Below are 20,101 nucleotides of genomic sequence, written 5' to 3'. Positions count from 1 at the left end.
TTTCCTTACACATTTTCCATTAACTTCAACAAAGAGGGGCCTGGTTCTACCTGCCTTATGTTAAAGTGTGCTATTCAGAGCAAGCATGGTAGAAGAGCATGCACATGTTATTTCTTTTCCCATCAGCTTACTTTAATTGAGAGTAAAATAAACTTGGTTTTAAGGCTTTAAAGAATACAGGAAATAATATAGACTGTCAGGTGAGTTGAAAAGCGCAGATATGTCCAGATCAGAGGGTTATAATCAATGGTTCAGTGCTTGGTTGGTGGTCAGCAGAGTACCTCTGAGCTTGATACTGGGGTGTTTATTTTTTAGCGTATTCATTAATGACCTGGATGATTTTGGAGAGTACCCTCAGCAATTTTAAATTAGAAGTTATGATTATCATAACAAAGAGCAGGCCCTGATAAACTGAGGGACTGGACCAGCAAAACCTTATGAAATTCAATCAGGAGAAGCAACAGGTTTTGTGTGGCAGATGCAACAGCCCTGTGCAGTGTTGCAGCCTGGCAGGAAAGTGATGGAGAAGCAGTCGTGCCAAAAGGGAACCTGAAGTGGGTGAGAACCAACAGTTCACTCTTGTCATGAGTAAGGCAAATTGTGCGCTTAGCTGGTGCATGGTCAAGGAACATCGACTTAATCTGTAAGTCTTGTACACTTGTACTCTGCTTGCTACCATTGATGTTGAATCTGGAATATTTTATCTAGTTTTGGCCCTCCCTATTGAGGTGAGGTGAAAATGAAGAGGGTCTAACTGAAGGCTGATAGGACATAATGTAGGAGAGGATGAGGGAGCTTGGCTTCTTGAACCTGGCTAAAATGAACTAAAGATGATCTAAAGGAACCAGTTATAAAGAACATAAGAATAACTACAAAGATAAGAGATGAGTTACTCTGTGGTATCAGGTGATACAAGGGACAGCAGAATGACGCAGGAGATTCAGACATGACATTAGGAAAGACTTTTCCACTAAGAGAGTATTACAGCACTGGAAGAGGTTACCCAAACAGTTGGTGCAATACTCATTATTAGAAAGTTTCATAACTTGGCTGAACAAAGCCATGGCTGACCTGACCCGGTGGAGATCCTCTTTGATTGTGACTTCAGAGTAGAGTCTACATAAGTCATATCCACCCAACATTTTTGAGGTATTAGAATGCTATGGCTTTATGATGTGTCCAGCATAGGAACTGTATACAATTCAGGTAGAAATTTTGGAGATCAATATCAGTGACAGCATCATAACTAACGCAACTATTTTCAATACACAAAACACACAGCAGCCAAACATCCAACACCAACTGGTGGAAACACAACCAGAAGGGATTGGAATGGAAAAAAAATATATGTATAATTGTACACAAAATAATTAAAAAATTTCTGTTGTCTTCAAGTAGGATGTGAACATAGAAATATATTTAAATGTCTTTTGTTTCTTGGCTGGAATTGTCTCAGTACAATATGCTTTTCCATCCTAGTTCCTGTTTATTATGTTTAAATAATTGTGTATTGTAGAGGAAATAATTATGAGCTTTTATCACAGAATCATAGAAATAGGTGGTTTGGAAGGGACGCTTAAAAATTACCTGGTTCAACCCAGATGACGTAGTCCAACTCTCACGTCTCTTTTAATATGTTTTGTGAAGTGCTTTATTTGTAACTTTTTGTGGTCTCTGCCATTTAATCACTTCCTCACTTGAAGATTGCTCTGCCTGCCCTTCTCTGCACCTTGCTCAGAGAAGTGTTGCACTCATTGAACCATCAAAACCTAGATATAATCGTTGATAATGACCACTATTATACCAACCTGTGGGAAGCACTGATGGAGAGGGCAGAAAGTGGATCCTCATGCTTTCCTTGAACATGCTTCCCTGGTGTGTCGTGTTACATTATTCTCCACTGTTGATGCAAGGAGGATTTATTATACAGCTACCATGGATCTCTGTGACATGGATCACTTTCCTGCCTCTCTTTTTTGCTAACCAGTTCATTGTCAGCTACAGTCATCCATCCCCCATAGCCTCTCTGTATCCTTCCACACAGGCGATTTGAAACCTGCATACAAACGTATGGTGCAACATTGTCCTGAAACCATCAACCATCTGGGCAATGGAATGCAACCAATAAGTTTCAATAAAAGTTCAGATAGTGCTGCTCTTAATCAAAACATCTGTCAGAGAGAGTAACTGCTGAGTTTAAATTAGAGCCAAATTTTCATTGCCTTGATCTGCAAGTGAATACTTCATTGGTCCTTCTGAGGAAAGTATTTTCATCTTTGGTGAAACCCTGCAAAATATATTTTTATTTTTACAGATGTTGTGGCTCAGAGACAAAACTAACCTTCATAAAAGTAATAAAGAAAATGCTGGCTTTTCAAAAAGATGTTTGAAATTGTGAAGGATTTGAGACAAAATGGTGTTTATTGGAAAGCACACATTCCTTACCAGAGCTAAGATGTAAAGATTTCAATATTCAGATGTGATTAGAAAGTAAGCCCATCTTTGTTTATGGTTCAAATTTTTCTGGAGCGAATGTTCTCTCCCTGTGCAATAGAAGCTTTCAGCACATCAGAGAGAAGTGGCCAGAATCCCGCTGTAAGGTTTTGAGTCTCAAAACCTGGCATAGAGTTATAATCATTAATATTCAAAAAAATAACAAAAAGAAAAAAAAATCAACAAACCACGTAAAGCAAACACAAAAGATCCCTTTGAAATAACTTTTTCAAGAGCAAAAATAATGACCTGGATTCTGAGCACATGCACATGTTTAACAAGAAGCAAAAGAATGTGCATGTGTGTAGCTCCACAGGCAAGCATGGTAAGCAGTTTTATGTGACTGTTTGCTCAGGGCTTAGTTTGTTTTTATTTTGTTGTTGTTTTTGTTTGGTTGGGTTTTTTGGTGGGTTTTTGTTTGTTGTTGTTGTTTTGTTTTGTTTTCAGCTGTGGTTTTTCTCCTTTTGTATTCATTTTCAAAAAAGTATGGGTTGTTACTATGCATCTTGGGCTTGAAGCTGCCAAAGTACTAGGAAAACTACTTGACACATGAGAGAGTATTTGTGTGCTCTTCTAATCTGAGAACAGAAACAACACCATATGACTTGTCTGACCAGTCACAACTAATCAACACAACTAGAAAAACAAATATTAGACGTTGCATAAATACAGAAAACTGTTCACAAGCCGTCTCAGCATTACTGTTGCATAACAAACACTAATGATCTGCTCATAGGTTGATCATAAGCATTAGAAAGAAGGAGGCTTAGGCTGATGAGAAACAGTATTACTTTCTTTCTATTTTATTTGATTTTGGCAGCATGTGCACTTAAAGGAGTACTGCCTCCTTCTTGAAGCTTTCTCCATGGTCAAAATAAGAATTCTAAAATAACCTTCACACTAAGCTTTCCTTTTAATTTTGCTTAAACCCAAACTTCTTTGCAAAAAAGATCACCTAGACATAACTCTAGTCCTTGCTTTCCTCAAGTTCTGTTTTCATATGTATAACTGTATATACAGTACGCATGAGTCAGTATACCAGTCTTGATGTGATGGCCAAAAATATAGTAGAGCAGCAGCTTTGTTACAGTCAACTCAGGGAATTCCCTTTTGGAAAAAGTGGATTCTCCTAAATACTCTAAAAACCTCATGCTTCCTTGAGTCTTCCTCCTGGAAAGAGTGCAAGGTGTGGATAGAAAACCAAAAATGAGAACATCTGAAAAAGAGCAACAAGGTAGGGAAACACAGCTTTTTTAATGCTTTGCAGATTTTCTTCTCTTGGCTTTGCTTTTCCTTGCTTTGATTTTCTGTATGGAGAGTACATTACTATACTGGTTGAATATTTACCTCATACTTGGCATCGGTTGCTCTGTTGGGGAAATCTATTAGGAAATGGTATTCAGACACGTGTTTTTCTACTAAAGGAAGTCTAAGCATATATCTTATGAACCAGATATTCACTTTAGAATAAAACTGTCCTCTTCTTGAGGTTTCCTCCCTTTTGAACGAGATGTATCACCTGCATCTTGGGAACTGAGGACCACATATGAAATGAGGTAGATTACTCATCTGTGTTAACCTAGAAACTGAAGAACAATTTACTGTTCTCAGCAGACTTAAATATTTGAAAGGAACAGGGGCATATACTTGGAAGGTCTAGGGACAATCTCCCTCTGAGGGCTTTGCAGCGTTAGAGCTCACTCTTCAGCAAAGGGAGGCAATTTATTTCCACCTTTGCTCAAGGTTTGAGTCAAGTATCTTTATAGGGGTCCTGACTATCTTCCAAGACAGGAAGAAAATACCAAGACAAGAAGTCAAGTGGCTTTTGCTTTTAACACATACAAGAGAGGCATAATTGCTGATTCAGAGCAGTTTGCAGTCCAGGGGGCTGTCAGTAGCCTATTATCATTAGACACATTTAACATGACTTGTCAGTAACAGGATGCTGAATTTCCCTTTCCGCAGTACATCTCTCAGATTCTACTTCTTTGTACTCTTAAATCTAGTTGGACCATTTGCATTTTCCTGTCTTTCAGGAGAAGAGAATTGCACCTTTCCCAAAGCTAGTAACTCAGGTTTCTGAGTGTCTCCAACAGATGAAGAAAGCTGACAACCAACTCTTGAGGACTGAGAAGTCAGTAAGCAGGAACCAATATGAATGACCTTGGCTACCAACACTTGTGTCCATCACCTGGTGTCTGTGATGGCATAAACCTAGACACCTAAGTTTTCAGCACGGACCTCACCTAACTGGCATTTACAAGGCTACTACAAATGTCACCATCTTGACTAACTCTCCCTATACGGTCACTTGGAACCGTATTCAAAAGCTATAAATCCCTGTAATGGGTTTCTTCATCTGCCTAGTTCAACAGACGAGCTTAGATTGTGCCTAACAACTCTAACGCAACTAATAAAAAGAAGACACTTTGATTTGGAACCAAGAGTGTTTACTGCCTACATTTTTAATAAAATGCTAGTTAGAGCACTCATTGTTACAAAATTTTGGACAGAGAAAACTAATATCTGTGCTTCCTGTTTACGATAATCACCAAATTATGGACCATTGACCTTTATAACCTTTATAACCTTCAGTTAGGTGTGAACTTAAAGGCCTGCTGTTTTATTCACATTCACATATCTGGATCTACTGACTGATGTAACTTAGAAAATATCACAAATGCAGATGAATTTATCATGAATATTGCTATGTTATCTGCTTTCTTCTTAAAATATCTTCTTGTGACTTACCTATAATGTTTAAACTGCATTTTAATTAAGTCAGTACAAAATATATTTATTTTTGTTTAAATGAAGTCTGTAAACCAAAATATTTTTTGTTCACATCTGATCCTGAAGTGCTATATTCTAAAAAAAGATATCAAAACCCCATTTAAAATAAGTAAAACATTTCATTTGGAGATAACCATTTAAACTTTCTCAAACCTAAAAAAGAGATCTGTTGCTAATATGAGTCAGTACACAAATAATAATCCACCTTTTTCTGAGTTTTGTACATTGATCCACATTTTCCTTGTCAGAGCGGGTTCAAGTTGCTTTCGGTTTCACTTGTCTCTGGTGTCAGGGGACTATTCTTTGAACAATTCACATAGAAAAGACTAAGCTTATGTATTCCTGCTGACACTTTCACTCATTCCCTTGATTTGAATCATTTTGCACAACTGGAATTAGTTTCAATTTGCTAAACCATTTTGCTGGTAATATGTTTGGTGAAGATATCAAAGAGTGAATTAAAATAACCTTATTCTTCCTGTCTGACCTGGATTTGCAGTCTAAAAATGATAGAAATCAGAAAAAGCATGTTCAATATCAACGTTATACCCCCAATGACCTGGGGTAAAAATAGTGAGAAGATCAGACATACAAGGAGGTGCTATTTTTGCACACTTACTGTTCAAAGCAGAACCACACTTCAGCAGCTTTAAAGAAAGCATTCACAACATCTTTGAAATGCAAGCTTGAATCACAGAACATACTGTGCATTGAAAGACATCCATCTAGAGAACAATGAGTAGGCATTCTATTTTTGAAAAATGTGAGCAAATAAATGGCACCATAATACATTTATTTGTAATGTATAACAACTAGTTCCAGGGATAATTGCTAAGTGCCTGTTTACAAAAAACCAGTTTACTGAATACATTCTGAAAAGGGCTATTAACATCACTACATATGTGTCACCTATAGAAAGTTGTTGATTCTGACTATGTTCACTTATTGTCTTCAGAAAACAAGTAAAAAATACTTATCCATTTCAATTCAAATGTAAAAAATATCTGCTGATTGTTCCTGCAATGAATTTAGTCCATTATTTCAGATAACTTAGTTGTGCACACAAAAACATCTTGGATAAAAAATAACAAGTGTTGCACAAAGCACCAGGAAAGAGAAGCTTCCAATGCCTGTCAACTTCTTCAACACTAATACACATTTCTGCGTCAGTAACTGGTTTTCCTTCATACACCAGGAGGCAGTTTTGCACTTCATGGTGAAAAAAGGCATTGTTATCACCAAAAGCCAACATCCATTTCTAAAACACACCTAAACCTACAAAAACACAAGGTATAGCTTTTAACATTAGTTAGCCTCTTCCCTGCCTTACAATGCAGACAGTACTCTAAGCCAAAGACTGGGATCTCTAATAGCCAGAGATCAGCAAAAGCATGTAAATCCTCGCAGGAGTGCCCAAAACCAATTTTCCTGACAACCCTGGGGAGTGTGTATTTAGGTTTTAAAATAGAAAAAAATACTTTAAACCCCATTTTGGGTAAAAGCAAGAGATGTTACTAATCTCTTGGTCAAACAGTCATTTGATAAAGTACGGTGTTGGCAATAAAGCAAGGGAGAAAGACAATTCCCTGTTTTCTGTCAATTTCCTTTCTCTCTCTCATTTCTATGGCTTCTTTCCATCTTTCTGCATGATTGGTGTGTTCAGCTCTCCTCATTCCCTCCATACCTTTGTTGTTCAGTCATCCGCATTCCTAACCATCTAGATAGTGCTGACATTTATGTAGGCCTAATCACCATTGCCTGCGAGACAATGCCCAGAAAGCTCATAGCTACCCTCTGATGTTACAATCTAATTAAGTTCAAAATGAAGATTTTGAAAACAACTGGTTAGTTGCCATCATAACTATGGATGTGTCTATTTTGTTAGGCACCCAGCTGTGGGCTTTACACCTCCCTACAGGTTCAAATCACTACGTTTTCCTATAGCCATGAATGTCTAGTTTACACCCGGAGTGAGGTATAACACCTGCTTTGTGGGTGCTGCTCTGACCCGCTTCCTCTTTCAACCACCATAAAGTCTCTGGCAACAGGCAGGATCCTGTCCGCTCAGCCAGAAAGCAGCTTCTGTCCATGGGTGGTTCGTAGGCTGCAGTAGCTGCCTACACATTTTTTCTTCTTCTGAACAAAGATTTTGTCCTGTAACTGTCTAAATATGGTAAAACTGGCTTACTATATGTACACAATTTGCCATACTGTTACATCTTGATATATTTTTTTTTTCCTTAATCCTTTTTAGGATAATTATATGTCTTTATCTTGATATTCTCACTGAGTATATTCTTACTACTTGTTAGTGCCAATAGCCCAATATGTAGTTAACTTAATTTGACGATTAGAACTGTAGCAAACCTAAGGCAATATTAATATGCTGCGTGTATCAACATATAGAACGTGACTGTGGAAAAAATAATTTTTAGTTAGATTAGGTCTTAGCTGAGATAACACCACTCCATGAAAAATATTATCTTTTTATTTTGAATATTTTTGAATGCCTTTTTTCTTTTCCATTCTAGAATGGAACAACAAAAATAGAAATTATTATAGAATCAATCACTGAAAATGGTTGAAATAATAACATGGAGATGAATTCAAGTTCCATAGTGGGATAAACAAACAAAATCCCCAGGAAGCTAAACTCAACAAACACTGATATCTTTATAGTACTTGCTATTAATATTAAAGCTTTCTCTGTGTGTTATTACCTGAGCTATGTGATTCACAGTTTAATTAGATAGGAAAAACTTGAAGAACAGCAAAGCAAATTGTCTCTCCCATTAAATCTTTGAAATTTCAAAATATTTTCCATTTCACATCAGGATAAAAGCTATGACCTTTTGACAATCCTCATTTAGGGAACAACATACCACCTCAGAGAGCACTCACACTGAGATGCAGGCATAAATCACTTCCCTTATTTTGGCTGACTTATCTGCTTTCAATTTAAAGACCCACAAAATTGCTCTAGGCATCAGGCTGTGCAATATTCTTGTGTGGGAAGGCAACAGACATGTTTTTTTCTTTCTACTGCCACCCCTAGTTTGGACTTTCTCATCAAAATGTTTGTGTACATGTAAACACACCCCTATATATATATATCTGTATTTAAATTTTGACCAGCTGTAAGGACAAGCTTTGTAAAAGTTTTCTTTAGGCCTTGTGAGCTGTTCTTTTGCTAGGCTGTGTGAGGCAATGTTTGCTTTGGGGTGTTTTGGCCAGTGGCTGTTGAAGATGGCATTCTTTTTGCAACAATATTGATTTTATTTGCTGTTGTTGTTGTTGCATTCATCTTTCTTACACAGTCATCCTGAATTTTTTTCTAGCTCAGGCTCTTGTGTATAAACATTTAGATTCAACAAGCCAAAAGAATAAATTATTTCTAAAGGGTAATGATGAGGAGTGTCAGTTCCCTACTGGAAAGTGGATTCATCTCTAACAGAATAAATGTATTCAATTATGTGCAATTCTGAAAGAGATTACATTAGGCCATTGTGCTCATGTTATGCATCTGAACTACTGTGTAGTTACTGTTTTCCAAAATCTTTATTCCAATCTTAATGCAAGCACTTAAACAAAAGTAAGCCTCAGTTACTCTTATCCCATGCAAATCCATTTGAGATTCGCAACGATGAGGAAAAGACACGTGAGACCTATTTTGCTCTAGTACCTGTTTCTTTCCCACTGCTTTATGACATTAAAATGAGTGTTAACACTGCAGGTGTGCATGCAATGCACAGTCACTAAGGAGACTAAAAAGGATGTTGGTTACCCAGTGCAGGGTCTGATCCAGCACTCCAGGGAATCCTTGAGAAATCAGTGGGTGTAATGCTGGATGCTGAAAGAGCCTTGCAAGTCTTTCAGACTCAGGAATGCTAAAGGTAAAATGTTAGTGAAGCATTTCAGCTTGTGATTTAAACATGAATAAATAGAGAAGATTGTGACTTCTCAGCTTGGTGCAATACCCCTTTCCACCACTCTACCTAGACCTATTTTTTTTCCTCATGTGAAAACCCATTGCTTTCCCACCACCCTGCTTTTCTGTTTATTAATACCATATTTATAATATTTTTATATTCTGTGATGTCTGGGGATGGATTCTTACTAAAGCAAATGTCCAAACATAGCTGTGTAATGTGTTTAAAAATTCAGCACGACATCTATTATTGGAACAGTGGTTGGGCAAATAAATCTTCCACGAACTGAAATTAGAAAATTATACCTAAAAGTGTTCACCCACCAAAACAGACCACAAGGAGAAAAGAGTTATAGATTATTGTCTTGCTTTTATTTAATATTTTAATCAAGCTGGCTTGAGTCCCACAATTAAACAAACAGCTCTCTCTTCCAAGGGATTTCTTAGAATGAACAAACTGCTGATATTACAGCAATATCTCATAACATCAGGTTTCGGGGTATTGAAATGGCCACAGCCTTTGCTTTCAGGAAAAAATTAAAAAAAGAAAAGAAAAAAAAAAAAAGAAGGGAAGGGAAGGGAAGGGAAGGGAAGGGAAGGGAAGGGAAGGGAAGGGAAGGGAAGGGAAGGGAAGGGAAGGGAAGGGAAGGGAAGGGAAGGGAAGGGAAGGGAAGGGAAGGGAAGGGAAGGGAAGGGAAGGGAAGGGAAGGGAAGGGAAGGGAAGGGAAAAGGCCTTGGTTTCATAGTACAAAAACATTTCCACCTTTAAATATAAGCTGATAATAGAGATTGAGTCAGTAAGGAAATTTCATTTCAAACTGCTGCTTTAAAATGGTTTGTGTTCCTATTACTTCCCACATGTATAAGTAACTTTGCAATCATTTGAATTCCTAAAAATCCTTCAAAACCACTATTTTCCATTTGTTGGATGTCTAAATGTCTATGAAAGTTCTCTGAGACACTCATTGAGAATAGCATAAAATTGCAACACAGTTTTTTTTGGGTTTTTTTTTGGTGTGTGTGCTAGGGGTTGGTTTGCAGTGACTTCATGCAAACTCTCAGTTTTTTAAAAACATATAAAGTAGAAATGACACTTCACTGATTGCTTTCTAGGTTACAGTTAACATCTGACCTGAGGCAAAACTCAACTGTTTGCTGGATGGAAGATGTGATTGAGAATATGTATGTGTTATGTCGGACAACACTACAGCTAACTTGTCTTCAGTGGTAATGTAGATTATGAGAAGGGGACCATTAGTTATAAGCTAAATCTTCTCTAGGTAGAGTAATAGTTATACAACTGGTATGCAAAATGTCCCACAAACCTGGTATATTAGTGAGCTGACTTAGTCCAATCCATTTAAAAGACACAAAACATTTATTACAATGTCAGGATTTCTACAGATGTGTCACATTTGTACAAGCTGGATTCTGGATAATTTTTCTTTCCTTATTCATAAATCTTCACCTTTTTCTTTTTTTTTTCACTCAGGAGTTTGATTTAGCAAGGTTATTTGTTTGCTTTTGCTGGTTGTTTAAAATTTATTTTCTGGTGCTTTATTCTATCTTTATACTACCTTTAGATTAACTACACAGAATTCTCATTTATGTCTACAGTAAAAGTATGCTTATTTTTCTACACTCACCTACATTTGAAATTTCTTTTGATAGGGTCTTAATGAATTGCAGGAATATGACTTAGGCAAGCATCTTAAGGTGAATATATTGAGATTTCTGGAAGGGAACTCGTGAATTTGGGATTTTTTTCTATTTAGCAGCTCTTCTAGCCATGTGTCTTTTTAAGAGTCACACCAGAAAGTCTGCATGCAGAGGGAAGCAAACTACAGATATTATTCCTGCAAAAGGCATCACCCATGACCATCTTGCATTCTCCAGTTGCCACACAGTGGCAGTGAAGCAGCTGAGTACTGCTTAAAGTTGTACTTCTCACTTGTCACAGGATACATTTGTATTTGTATTAATTGCAAACACTGAACAACAGTCTCCCCTCATGTCTCCTATTTCAGTCCTTTTGGTTTAGTGCTGTTTTCCAACATAAGAAAAAATACTTGAGGAGAACTGGTCAAGAGGAAAGCTGAGAAATCTACACAGAAATGTCATATGTTCTTGAGTTTATGCAAAGCTCATAAAGTATCTGAGAGTGGAAAGTCAGAGTAGTTTGCCACATACGAGCCTGTCTGCAGCTTCTATTGATGTGTTAACTACTGCTGAGATGGTTAAAATAGCAAATAAAACCAAAGTCACTCTTATAAAAATAAAAACTGCTTTGTCATCTATCAGGATGACCTTTATCATTATCAGTCACAAGAACTGAGAAAAAACAAAAAAAGGCTAAAACACCTATTATATTAGCAAAGTACAAGATCTACTGGACCTGTTTTCCCAAAACAACCCTTTGCTTTATGCAATCCAAGCAGTTGCTTGCAAAGCCAGCTTAGTAATCATGACAAAATAGAATTGCAGGTTTCTGGAAATATCAGTAACATTAAGAGTAAGATAACAAAAAACCTTCAAAATAAACACACACACACACACACAAAACAAAACAAAACAAAACAAATCAAAACAAAAAACAACCAACCAACCAACCAAAAAACAAACAAAAAACCAACCACCAACCACCACAAAGAAAAGTGAACCAACCAAACAACAATAGTAACAAAAAGCAGCAAAAGCAAAAAACAAACAAACAAACAAACAAAAAACAGCTAATGAAAGTACTCAAAATCAATGTGAAATTCATCATATGGATGAAATCAGATGATTTTACAGTATCAAGAGTACACACATGCTGGAAATGCTCTAGGACACTAGTTTCTGTTATCTACATAAACTTTATTTCTGGATAAAGTGATACGGACTTTATCAGTTGTATGGGTCTGGCTGGGATGAAATTAACTTTCTTCATAGCCGCTCATATAGTACTGTGCTTTGCATTTGGAGCTAAACAGGTGTTGGTAACACCCCAAGGTTTGGGCTACTGCTGAACATTGCTTGCACAGCATCAAGGTTTCCTCTCTTCCCCTAGACTCCCAAAACCAAGTAGGCTTGTGAGGTGGGCAAGATTCTGACAGGGGACACCACCTGGGCAGCAGACCCAAACTGACCAAAGGGTATTCCATCGCATGCCAAGTCATACTCAGCAAGAAAAGCTCAGGGCAAGGAGGAAGAAGAGGGGATGATCATGGGGATGATGTTTGTCTTTGCAAGCAAGTGCTGCACATGCCGAGGCCCTGTTTGCCAGGAAGCGCCTGGACATCTGTGGGCAGATGGGATGTAGCAAATGAGTTCCTTATTTTACTTGGCTTATGTGCACAACTTTTGCTTTCCCTATTAAAGTGTTATTATCTTGATCCATGAGTCTTCTTCCTTCTTTTTTTCTCTCTGTGCTGTGGGAGGGGGAGTGAGCAAGCGGCTGGGTGGGTGTTTGGCTGTTGGTTGTGGTCAATCTACCACAACAGTATTGCCAGTTCTTTATACAGAGTCTGAGGGGGTAGAAGTATAGAACATAAACATCTGATTCATCCTCTGCTTTAGCGGCAAAACATGGGTATCCTTTAAGACCTATTTTGATCTTAGAAAAATAAAATGTATTTTCTCAAGTCAGTTTTCTATGGAATTTTATTATATGAAATGACAAGAGTCTTACTGTAAGATCTCTTTTCTAAAATGCCTTTCATTAAAAATGTTTGGTTATATTGGTCTTATGAAAATTATTTTTTGTAGCTGATCCAAAACTGAGTCAGGATTTATGACTGCTGTGACTGTGGCATATCAAAGCTGGCTTTAAAGCTGGCATTATGTACACACAGTTGCAGTCCAAGTTAGAAGTAGGTGAGGGCAGGCTAACCTCCCATCTGGATCACTGACACCCCTGGGTTCATAGGCAGAGTTGACATCTTGCCCTGAATTTCTCAACAGCATAGTTTGGCTGTTCCTGTACCTCGGGTACTTAACTCAAAGCTGGTTTGGGAATACCTATGCATAGGCATTCCTTACAGAGCACCAAGTATACCAGTGATAAAATAAAAATTAAAAAATAATAACAATATTGACTCAAAGTAGACGTGTTTAAAGTGCTTCTCACCAGGACAAAATGGTGAATTTAGATTTCAGAAGAGATAATGGAATTTTTCCTTTGTTCTACACAGTAATGGCATATTGACTGATTTAGTGTTAACGGTATCATTGTTAATCATTGACTACAGAGATGCAACAAAGAAAGTGGAAGCTGCTATATAAACAAGAGTGAATTTTGCTGTATAATAACGCACTTTCCTTATAGAAGAAGGTAAAAAGGGTTTGGAGCAGCCCTGAACTTGAGCTCAGTCAGAGCTCAGCACCCTGGAGTCCTTTCATCTTCAACCACTGGTTGTTTCGTTCCTGACAAAGAATGTTATTACATATTGTCTGTGCATGCTGTACTTGTTTTCTTTGTGTGAGTGAATTAGTGTCAGGAGAGGGGAATTAGATATGTGCAAATTACCTTTTCAGGTATAAGTGTGGGGATTCCTTTCTTCAGATTCCCAAACTCATAGCTAAATTTTGTTTCTTGAGTGACAAGCAGATGTGATTCCCTCTTCATAATCTTTTCATAAGGCTCTTTGGCTCTGATAATCAAATCCATACTTAACTAACTTGACAGTTTGCCTGGTATTCCTCAGTCTGCCAAAAAAATGTCAAGTAGCATTGAGTGGTGAGGGGCTCTGAGATGCATCATCTTGTTCCTCCTCTCAACCTGAGAGAATTTACTCTTCGTTTGTTGTTGTTTGCTAAGTAATGGGATACACGAGGCTATGAAAAATAAAGTTAATTTTACCTTCTATAGGTACAAAGAGAGCCATAAGTCTATTTTTATAAGTTATTATGCAGATCCAGAATTCAGATGGTTTAGAAAACACAGATTGTTCTTTACCTTTTAGTGCAGTATTTGAATTGGTTTTCATATGTATGTTTATTTGAATTGTATTTCATCTGGCACAGTAACTGCTATTCATCTGGAGGTTCTTTTCATCTTTTGTGAAACAAATGGACATTTAGGACTAGTATCAAAGATAAGATCAGATACACAACTGACATAAATCACCCTAACTCTACTGAGCTGCTTGATTACTACTGTCAAAGTTCAAATCTTAAACTCATTGACTGCTTCCTTCTGTGCAATGTTAATATATACATAAAATAGCATATTTCCTGCTGATGCCCCATAGAGGAGTGTATAACCAACTACAATCCACTTTGAAGCAACCAACCATGAAAGCTTCACGATGCCATGGAGTCATCAGTTGTCGGCGTCTAGATATCAACACAGTATGTGGATTTTGACTGATGATCTCTGTTGTATGAATGAACAGTTATCAGTGAGGAATAGTTTTGAAAAGCTTATTTGATACATTTAAATAGGAATTTCTGATAAATGACCCCCAAACTTCTGGAAGTAGATCTCGAATCACTGCAAAACATCCATTTTTGTGGATAAGTGGAAGCTTGTGGTCAGTTTCTGTGAGCTGCTTTGAGGCAAAGCATATCCTTTTTTTTTTTTTTTTTTTTTTTTCCACAATGGGTGGTTTAATTTATGTCAGTGTTAACTAATAGGGGTGCCCATGTCTAGCTTTGAACCCTTCTGGTGCATAAATAGATATGTGCATACAGTGCGATGGGTAGAAGCAGAGTTCCAATTTGTCCTACAAATTCTCACAGTCCATGCCTGAGGAAGAACAAAGACCCCTCAAAGAGACTCCTTCTCCCAGCTGCTTCCAAATTAGGTAAATCAACCATAAATGCTTTCATTATTTCTTTTCAGTTAATAAGGTTTTGCTTCCTCCAGATTGTTCAGAGTATTCCAAGCAAAACTTAATAGATACGCAGATTTTTATTATAATTTAGTGTTTGCAATTAGAAACAAGGATTTCGTATCAAATTCCTCTATCTTGCCTTTAAATGGCACAAGGTAAGCTTCATATTCACACCTCGTTTGTGCAACTTGCAGGCACACTGCAGTGATAGTGTCAGCATCTTCAAAAGCTGTCAGTGACATGTATATAGAGATGTGTCTAAACCAGAAAAAAAATCAGAGATACTTGGTTGTTATAAGTAGTTATGGATGCTACAGCTGCAGCACTCAGACCCTGATTATGTACCCTTCTTCTTTGCAGCCACAGGTGAACCTTGCATTGCTCTGACTGGAACAATTCTATCACAAGTAGATATCTTGAATGTAACTCCAACTTCTTGATGTGTTTCATTGACAGCAGTGGCTGTACCACAGATGTGCATTAAATTTTATTCAATGGATCCACAGTGACCCATTCACAAAAATGAGAAGAAAAATGAGCAGCTCATGATAGGTATATCTCCTCTTCTGAAGGGGATGTTTCTGTGATATATCTTCACTCGAGCTCCTCTGTACAGTGATCCTAGCTGCCTTGTATTAGAGGTTTGGTCTTCTCACGGAGACCTCTAGGACACTGTAAAAAGTGCTGCTCATATTTCTTTCTCTTTCCGGTGATAAGTTCAGCCACTTTGAATCACAGAGCTGAAAGGGGCTCATCTTAGGTCAAATTATAATCTGCTTGACTGTGTGGCTAATGCAGTGACTGCACTTGATACAGAGCACTTCCCTTGCCCATGTCTACCTACATTCACCCTGGCTGGAGTTCTGCCTTACTGTGTTTGGTTCAGCTTGCTGAGCTCATTGTGTACAAAGCCCTAGCAACAGCAAGCAACGTAAAACCTTCTTATCTTCTGCCCAGACAGATTGAAAACTGGGTAAGCAGAATGATAGATCTATGCTCTTCACTAACAACCATTGACTTGCTCTGAGTGTGCATTTCTAGTGTGTGGGCAAAAAATATAGCCTACAGGCTTTCAACAGCAACAACAGATGGTCCTAAGTGCACTAGTCACTTCAGGGTATCTGCAACAATTGTGTGTTGAATGAGGCACAAGTATTTGCTGCTTTCATTTAATTGCTTATGTCTCTTCTTTATTCACCTCCAAACATGGCAGTGTGTCAAAACAGGCACAAATCCTTGAGGTTTTGTGCAAAGAGTGCTTTAATGATTTTTTTTTTTCCTTCATCAAACCAACCTGGGAGAGATCACCATTTCACTCTCTTCTGTTCTGCCTTTGGGAGTGTCCTGAGCTCTCTTTTGCTCTTGGTAGAGGGGAGGCTGTTGAAGTGGGGTATTATTTAAGAATAAGGCTATGTTCTTCTCCCTTTGTTTATGTTTGTGCCTATGGCCTAGCAGATTTAAGCACGTTTCCTATGAATCTGACATGTGCTTACGAAATAAAAGTACAATTTTTCATAGCTCAGACTGTGCTTTTCAGGCTTAATTACACGTATTTATTTGGCATGTCTGTTATTGTTAGAATTAAGAGTCCACATAATTCTTTCACAGACTGTCACCTCTGTGTGATCTGCATAAGTCCTGTCAGGAATGCTGACCTTGTGCTGCCCTCATGCATCTGTGTCTGGCCAGGTCCATGGTGACCCTTTACCTTCACATGAAAAGAAATAGAGTGATAACAGAATCCATGACATTTTCATCCTGCTTACAAATGTCCACAAATAAGAAGATTAATTTATTTAAATAGGACAACTTTTTTTCCTAAGATGGAGCAAGACATTTTTTCATATTGAGTCCAGGAAACTGCATGGAGAGTTTCATGGCCAAATTCTTTGAGTGGCATTGCTTTCAGATTCCTTCCTAATTATTGTGATGTCAGGAATGGCAAATCCAAAAGGTCACATTACACAGTCCTGGAAGCGATGCTTTCTCCCTGTCTTTTTCTCCCTGAGAAATTACAGTGAACTGATCATGGATCTATTTGTGCCTTTGCATTTTGTTTGAACGTGTTGAACGACTGTCACTTGCTGCATGGTCCAATCACTGTAAATTAAAGTAGGCCGGAAAGATATGAACTAACACGCCAATCTAGAAAACAAAGCCACAAACCAAAATCAACATCCCAAACAATGACCTTGACAAATGGCAGAATATTCAGAGGTTTAATTCAGCTTCCTACTACCTGCATGTGGTAGGTACCAGGAATGCAGTACTTCCTCTTTCATGGACTCTCCTCCAGCAACAACGATGCTTTTCTGCTTCAGACAAAACCATTTTTAAGCATCTTGTCAGCCTATTAATGCTTAAGGCAGTCTGCATGGGACTGTAGTATGAAGTTTCTAAAAATTGTCTGGAAATGATTTTATGAAAAATTTAGCTCAAAGTGTCAAAATGGTTAATATTTTGTAGCTAGAGATCTCAGAGAAAACTCATATCTGAACATCAAAGTCTCCTTTGTGTTTTCAGGTATTTTGATACGACAATAATATTAGGGGAAAAAAAGATTTTGCTATATCCTTTTCATACATTTCTACAATTTATGAAAAAAGAGGCTGTACCTTTGGGGTTATCCAGTTGAATGAGTGGAGGCTATTCTGAATGGTGTGTCTGCACTACTGCAGAAATACCTAAGGAAGCTTCAAAGCAGCTTGCTCAGTTAGTGGAGCTGGAGGTTCACAGGCACCTTGTCTCTGGGGATGAGTTCAGATTCATCAGGGCAATGGTTTGGCGCTGGTCTACCTGCACTGCAGTTCCCACTGCTCCAGGTCTTCAGAGAGCTCAGAGAGTGCTGCCACATGACACGACCCGATGGCCCCATACCAGTGTCATATGGCTGTGGATGCAAGTGCAGGAGGCACTGCGCTGCCTCCTCCCAGCACAGCTTTGGCAGAGATAAAGACCTCATGTACTACACACACACGGCTATGCCGCTTCAGGACACAAAAACAATACTTGTGTGAAGCTGTATCTGAGACAACCACTAGTGCTGGAGCAGAACTGGCCCCATCAGTGACACAGGTGACATACAGCCAGGCCGAGCAGGTAGAATGCTTGTGCAGGTGCTCAGCTGCATTCAATTATACTTTGACAGTTAGCCATCCTTGGATCCAAAGTTCTGTGTGGGAATGTAAGAGTAAATGTGAGTCTGAATAATTTCAAGCAGAGGAAATGATGGAGAAAGTCTTCACCATGTTCTGGATCACTCAGTCCTATAAACCATTGTATAGGACAGAGAGTGCGTGACCACTTTTTATAGCTTTAAAAGAAAAGTTGTGTGACCCGTATATCTTACACTAACAGTGATGCTTGCCAAACGATTTGAAGACTTCCTCCTACCCTTGGCAATTCTTTGTCTCTGTCTTGGCAGCTGTACATGGAGAAAGCTGGCAATTTTGGACCACTGTCGTGAAGGGCACATGATGTTTCAGTCTCTGTACAACATGCTCAAGTACCCTGGCTAGTGGCCTGGGTGCCAGCTGGGAACTGGAGGCAGCACTTTGTGCCCCCTGGCTTCCTCTTACTTTTTCCATCAGGTTTCAGTTTCAAACTAGTGCAAGAGGAAAATTTCAAACAGGGTAGGTAAAGCAGCGCCTCCTAACTATAGCCTGTGCTTGGAAGTCACTTTTCACCTCTGCCATGAAGAAGTGAGCCTTTCCCCTTGTCCTTCTGTGGCCCAGCTGTACCAAATGATGGACAAGTGCAACCTAGAGTGAAGGTCCCTGGCTGGCCATTAAGGCATTCACCACACAGGCTACACACAGAAGTTCACCATACAAAACCTTTAAGGAGAGAATTTCAGAGACACCAAAAGGATGTGTAGTTGTGTATGGAGAAGAACTTGTTAAGGTAATCTTAAAGTCCTAAATCATTAAGGCATTTCCTAGGGTAATTGCATGTGATCCTTGGAAGCATTCCAGGCCAAGCTGGACAGGGCTTTGAGCACCATGATCTAGTTGAAGATGTCCTTGCTCATTGCAGGGGGGTTGGACAAGATGACCTTTGAAGGTCCCTTCCAACCCTCACTATTCTACAATTCTATTCTGCTAAACATTAGGAAGAGTTGTTTTCACTATGTCCCAGTTTTCTGTTTTTCTTTTCCTTTCCTACCCCTCTATTTTAGTGCACTAAAATAGCTAAAATAGCTCATACATTGTTTTGGAACTTGTAGTACTTCTGTTATGCTGAAACATGACTTTAAAAAGGGAAGGTTGATCGGCCCAGCCTTCGAGGAGCTGGAAAATAAGGACCTATGCAGTGCAGCATCCGAAAGAGATCCAGGCTCAGCCTCGTAAAGAAAAACATCTAAACATTTATGTGATTACTAGGAACAGCATATTCTCTTGCACCCATGTGCTTCTGGATGCATTCCAAGATATTAATAGCAGTAGTGGCAGGGCTGTACGTTATATTGTTATTTCCTCCTTGGAGAGAACAGAATGTTAGACTGTGAGAATATGACATGGAAACTATGTGAGTTGGCTGCCCTCTTCTACTTTATTTACTCCTTCTTAGATCTTTCTGACTTAGGGGCTTTTGCAATCACTTTAGAAGAGATTCACTTTTTGCCCAGGAAGAGGAACTCTGGAATTTCCACTCTGGATCAGATTATGGACATTAATCCAGGCTTCTGTCTCTATCTGTCAGAAACAGAACAGACCTGAGTAGTCAATAACATGTTGGGGAACTTGAGAACTTAAATTTACTTTACTCTTGAGTTACAACGGTGATCAATAGATGTCAATAGGTATAAACATTGTTAAGTTTCATTACTTTTCATCTTATTTGTACAGAAATAGACATTACACATTCAGATAAATATCCCTTCATTTCATTGTCTGTCTCACTAAACCAGTTTACGACAGTGTGTCTTCCACCAGTTGAATCTAGGACTCAGCTAAGATAGCAGGCCAAATACAGCAAAGAGAAAGGCCTAAGAAGCCAGGGAGAAAACAGTGATTCAGTTTTTGTTCTTAGAGCAAGGGCTGGTCACTTTCTGAAAAGCTGCCATTCTATC

Source organism: Patagioenas fasciata, chromosome 1 (genome assembly GCF_037038585.1).
Source record: "Patagioenas fasciata isolate bPatFas1 chromosome 1, bPatFas1.hap1, whole genome shotgun sequence".
Lineage (NCBI taxonomy): Eukaryota > Metazoa > Chordata > Aves > Columbiformes > Columbidae > Patagioenas > Patagioenas fasciata.
Note: the sequence above shows the minus strand (reverse complement) of the source record.